The following is a 6,279-nucleotide window of genomic DNA, read 5'->3' as shown; positions in this document are numbered from 1 at the left end:
GAGAAGCACACGAATTTGAGTTCAAAGTACGTGATTCTGATAGGAAGTTCTCTGCACAACCACTACCTTAAGGTTGCTAAAATAGATAATCTGTGATGTTTCTCATTGACCATATTGAGTAGTGACTGAAATTAGTTATTTGGGATTACAGAAAACACCAATTTAATAGTTGTTTTCACACATGATATTGTGGTCATGGCATATTGGAGTGCAAAGGAGGCACAATTCATTTCCCCCATATTGTAAAGAAATTTTAGGTACAGAGGCAGGGTTTTATACCTAGTCTTCCTGTTAATTTAAGTTTTATTCTTTCAATTCATTTTATTTTTTACCCATCTTGGGGGATATTTCAGATTCAGTTCTATCTTTTCCTCATTATTTACAATAGAACAGTCTTTATCCTGCACTAATATTTGTTCATGATAAGTGTATTTTCCAAATCTTCATGTGTATATTTGTGTATATTGAGTGTATGGGTGGGGAAGAGTGTAAATTGTGTAACTAGAGCAGAACTTTTGCTAACTTTAACTTGAATAATAAGCATCTAATTGTTGCATATTTGTTCTTATGACATTTATGGCCAAAATTATGATTTGCTTGATGTTGATCCTTGGTCAGATTCATCTAGAAATCTATAAACCATTTTCTAATGTCCTACTTTCTGATTCATTTCGCAGCAATATATTTACAAAGACTGTTGAAGCTGTATATACAAAATGCTTCCCATTCAACAGTGTATGTTGAATGATTTATGGTTTTTGTTACTTATTTTCTAGAAAAAATTACAGTTGCTTTATTGGTCTCTATTTTGTGCTCTTAAACTTCCTTCTCATTAACCATTTCAAAATTTATCCCTCTCCTAGCACTTTTTTATAACTTTGTTAGGGCACGTCATACATTCTGTTATACAATTTTAGTTAGTTTATTATTTTTATTGTTAAAGTTCTGGGGGGCCTATAATAGTGAGGACATAGAATTAGAACTCAACAAATGTTACCCAGATTAAAGGAAAGTTCTATGAAACTAATCGAACCTTATATTTTTCTTCTTATTTCATATTTTTAAAAATATTTTCCTTTATAAGTTTCAGAATTAAACTCTTGGATATATTCATTAAGAGTTAGTTCTGAGGGAGATAAGGTACATTATCCAAAATTTTTATATCAAATGTAATATAAGATTTCTAGCAACTTTTGTGTGGATTCTTATCTCTATGGTAAAAAGAAAAAGACATATTTAAATACATTTGGTAAAAATCCTGCTTAATTCCTTAATTAAAAACAAATTTGGTTCTACTGGTATTGCTTTATAAAGCCTGAATAAGAAATTATGTTTAAAATAACAATATAGGGCCTCCCCTGGTGGTGCAGCGGTTGAGCGCTGGGTTGCGAGGCTGCCTGAAGCCTCTGCAGCGCCAGTTCGATGCCAGGCCGCCGGCGAGGGTCCCACAAAAAAAAAAAAAAAATAGTAAATTTCACACCGCAAGGTATAGCAATTTATTGGTGATTATTGCAAAAAGTATTAATGGTGACTACTCTCTTACTGGTAGTGAAAGAAATTATGAGAAATAATTGGATATGGGTAATATTGAAATGGGAACCAATTGGATTTGCTGCTGGAGTAGATGTGAGATACAGCCCCTCTAGTTTCAGGGTCTTTGGTATAAGGGGTACATTGGTTGAAAGGACCATGAAGGAATCCGCCCTTGATGAGAGAGAGGTTTTAGTTTGAACATGAAAATAAGAAACTTTCTGAGTAGACTCCAAGGTAAAGGGGAATTTGCTATTGATCTGTTGTAATTACTGGAAGAAATAGTGGAAAGATTCAGGAAGGTGAAAATGAAAGTGTGGATAAGATAAGATAATACTGGAGCAAGATAATATGCTGAGTAGATGACAGGCTGAGCCATGTGTGTTAGCGGGAGTCTCCAGCTGCTCATCCTGATGGGCTTAAATAGGGTAAAGAATGCAACTTGTGTTAAATAGAAAATCTTGGGTGCTAACACTTGCTCCCAAATGCTAGGTAGCTGCTGAAAGTACAGGCAAGCGTATAGTATTCGTGGATGAGAAAACACTAGAATGTATTTCCCTGCTTCTAAGTTGTTTCATTATAGAACTACTTTTTATTTTTCAAAATTAAATGCTATCTCCTGACTTCTTTTTGAAAGGTAAGTATACACATTCTTTTAGACAATTAAATACAGTTATCTTCCTTTCATCATAGTTATTTATCATCCCTACAAAATTAGGGCATAACTTCTGTTAGGTCTCCATTAAGTATTTACCCTATTAAGAAACTGTATCATCTAAAATATATAAATATTACCAACTACTGAATTACTGAGTTGAGCAGCATATGATGATATTTTTTCTCTTGCAACTTTTATATTTCTGAGACTTTATTATCTGATTTTTTTCTTTTTCCCTTTTCTTTTGGTTTTCTATGTTCCTGGCACAAACTAGCCCCAAGCTCTTCAGTGATACCTAAAAAGCACCTTTGAATTCTATTTCCATATGATCAAACACATTTGCTTACAAATCTCTTCCTGTTTTTCTCTCTGGAGATATCTTTCCTGCACCTTCTTCTCTTTGTATTGAAATATGGACTTACTCACTAGAGCAGAGAGTTAGACTCCTAACTTGCTTGGCCCTTTTCCAGAGTGACCCTATTTTTCTGTGCTTAATGCTGTTATCTTGGTTTCTTCATATCTGCAGTAGAAAAGCAAATTCTCAAGAAGTTGCTTTCTCATGAAGAGTAACTTCCTGAAAAATGGTGCTTGGAAAGTACAGTTGTCTTTGTTAGTCTTCTTTTTCAGAAGAAAAAAATTAAAATTAAATTTTTACTTGAATTTCCAAATAAAGTATTGACCTAAGATGTAAAAGACAAGATATGTAGATAAAATAAGAACTATAAAACGGTTATACATTAGATCATTGAAACTACATTTATTTAAAATAAACTTTATTTTCAACTGGGAATGAAAAAATATTTAAAAATAAAAAAATACCAAAAATGTTATTATTGAATAGAGAAGGTGACAGGAACAATAAAAGAGGAATTAATGGGGGAAAAGGAAATAACCTCAAAAATAAACTACATGGAATATTTCAAAATTTTCTAGTGATGAATAATTTTTGTTACAAATATTTCTCCAAGATATAAAAGGAGTGGTTTGCTGCTTGATTTCTTCTATCAAGGAAAAAATACATTTTTTCTCTCTGCTTTGACCAGAGCAAAACCAAAACAAAAATATTAGTGCTGGTGTATTATTAAGATAGTTACATAGAACTGAAATAATAGCTTGGGTAATGCTTGAAAGTTTTAAAACGTAAAATGTTGAGAAATATCTTAGGAAATAGAATTTCATCTACAACTTGCTAGAGATTTTACTTGAAAGGTTATTTGGGAAAATTTATTATTTTAAGTCAACATGCTATTTCAAAATAATTGGTAAACAAAATTAAGTTCTACCTCTGAATATACAAAGAAAACTTTAGATAATATCTCTGTACACCCCAAGCTCCAGATCATAGGCTTTTAAAGAAAGCACACTTTCTGGCTCACTCCCAGATCTTGCTATACTGCTTTTATCCTGCGGTTTGTTCAGTGATTGGACCTATCACTTAAATGGCCTGATTTGAAAATGTTAACTAGATAATCAGACTTCTGTTTGAAAAACCTGCATAGCTGAGGTAACATTAAGGGCAGAAGCCAAAGCTATACATTAAGGTTTTCTATGAAGTAAAAGGAGTTGCTGTGTCATTATTTAATTTTAAATCAAAGTCCAGAGCTAAAACAAGGAACCACCTCCTGAAAAAGAAGCCTGGTTCCCAGTGGCTGGTGTCTTTGGGTTTCCGTAAGTATGCTCTATGCAGGTCCTGTTCTTAGTTTTCTATAAGCCATTTTCTGAATTTTAATAATCCTTCTCCCACACTCCTTTTTTTACTTTATTATTTAGCTGGCTTGAAGAGCATTTTTTTTAGTTTAACCAAAAGATCCCTAATGAAACAGTGGACAAAACTGATTAATCATTATATGCTTAAAGTATCTGACATTTAAGAGGATATTAAATATTTGCTGAATAAATGAATAAATTATTAAATAGAACATCTGTTATTGATTAAAGTTCCAATGAGGAAATAATTTTCCATCTCAGAGGTTTTTAAAATTGTAAAAAATAGGGAGAATGATTAACTTTGATTGATTTTGTACTCAGTAATAAATTACAGCTAGGTCCAAAAAATAAACATATAAAAAGAGTTAGCTTTGCTTTTATAAAAAGCTATAAAAACTTTAGTCTTTATATCTGAATATAAGTTGCTATTATGTGGCATCATTTTGATGTTTTAATTTTTGGTATTAAATATTTGGTAAAATCAGTATTTGGTAAAATTCTCTGAGGGACAGATATACATCTTATTTAATAAAATACAGATAAAATTATGACTTTCTACATTTTTCTCAGAGGTGAGAAGAGTCCCTGTGAATAGAGAATGCTGGTGTATTTGTAAAAGTTCTATGCATTTGATTTTAAAATACTAAGTTAATCTCCTAAAAATTGTATTTTCAAAGCTTGCTTTCATTAGAGATTCGAGATATGATTAAGCAAGAAACAAAAGAAACGAACTTTATAAAAAAATACATATTATTTGTGGAGACTTTAATATTAAACACTTGTTATAACCCTTTTCATAAGGTGGGTAGAAGGTTTCAGCCTCAGAGAATTGATAAGCAAGAGTATTCTGATGGTATTATGAGTATTCTGTGTTCACGGCATTCATGACAGATGATATGATTACTTATTTATGATATAACATGGCTTCCTTTTCAAGAATAAAAGTATTTAATATGAAAATATATGATTACTTAAACAGTTAAGAAAATTAGCAGTTTAGGTGACCCACAGGCTGCTAAATAAACAGTGAAGTTTGAGACACAGCTCAAAGGGAGGAGAGAAGGTATGCTGTAGATTTCACAGCTAGCAGGTCCAGGACAAAAAACAACAGGCCCCCCTCTCTCCAAATACCTTCAAGTCCACTTATGAAATAGTGTCCTCTCTGTGGCAACGTTAGGCCATCGTATTCATAATAAATGGCTTCAGGAAGGCGACGCCAGCTGTTGCTTTTAGTCCTGTGGACCATGAAAGCAGGGAGGGAGGTTTGATTTCTCTTTTATTTGTGTTAATGTCATAATAAAACATAGTGTACACTGCTGTTTGTCTTTGACCTCTAGGTCAGTTGCATTTTTTCTACAGAGTTGTTCAGCTGGTTATTTTCCCATTATTGGAAAAGAGGAAAGGGTTGATCCAACTGAGATGCACAGTTTTGGGGTTTTTCCTAGTTTATTTTGTGTGTGTGTGTGTGTGTGTGTGTGTGTGTGTTTTGGCTATGTTTGACCAGGAAAGAATATATGGACCCGTAAAGGGTATTTTTTAGTCTTAAAAGAAGTAATATACATAGCTCTTTAAAGAAATATATATAGCTCTTTAAAATTAAAAACAAGGGTCTGATGTTAATTTTTGCATTTCCTCACTCCATGCCCAGAAATAAAAATCTATATGAAAAAGAAAAAAAAACGAATAGTAGGATATGACATTTTACTAATAAAATGTTTATTCAGTTAGAATTTTTAGTTATAATTATTTAATGAAATATTAATGATTTCTTTTGGTAACAGCCTAATGATCATGTTTTGCTCAAATGATCAGACCCAATTAAATAACTCGATCAGATAAGTAACATCAATATGGTAATTGAATATTTTGCCAGCTAATTATATTGACTTTTAAAAGTAAGAAATACCACATTTGACTATTTGAATACTACCTTTTTTATTAATCTTAACAAATTTGTGATACTTGAACTATTTGTTAATGGAGGCGATTTGAACCATTTTGGGGGGCAGATTATTTTAGTTATAATCTGGTTAAAAATAAAGAAGCACATGACAGAAGCCCATTAGGTATTAGGCTTTCTATTTACCATCTATTTTCTTCTGCCTGGAGTTATTCTAATTGATTAGAACAAAAAATCTGAACTATCTTTCCCTCCTTCAGAAGATGTTCATTCTGAACCTGATTCGCTGTTATTCTGCCTTTTAGGAGATGCTTTTATATTCTTTCCATTCATTCAGAACCTTTTCTTTGAATAATTCAATAATTTTCAAGGCATACTGGAATGACTTTAGTAATTGTGGTTATTCTTGAAATACTTAACATTCTTTGTTTCAGTATCAACCATATAACAAGCATGTTTTATTTTGTGGTTCTATTCTCCTCCC

Source organism: Talpa europaea (genome assembly GCF_964194135.1).
Source record: "Talpa europaea genome assembly, chromosome: 4".
Lineage (NCBI taxonomy): Eukaryota > Metazoa > Chordata > Mammalia > Eulipotyphla > Talpidae > Talpa > Talpa europaea.
The sequence above is the reverse complement of the archived record's forward strand: the minus strand, read 5'-3'. Positions refer to the sequence as shown.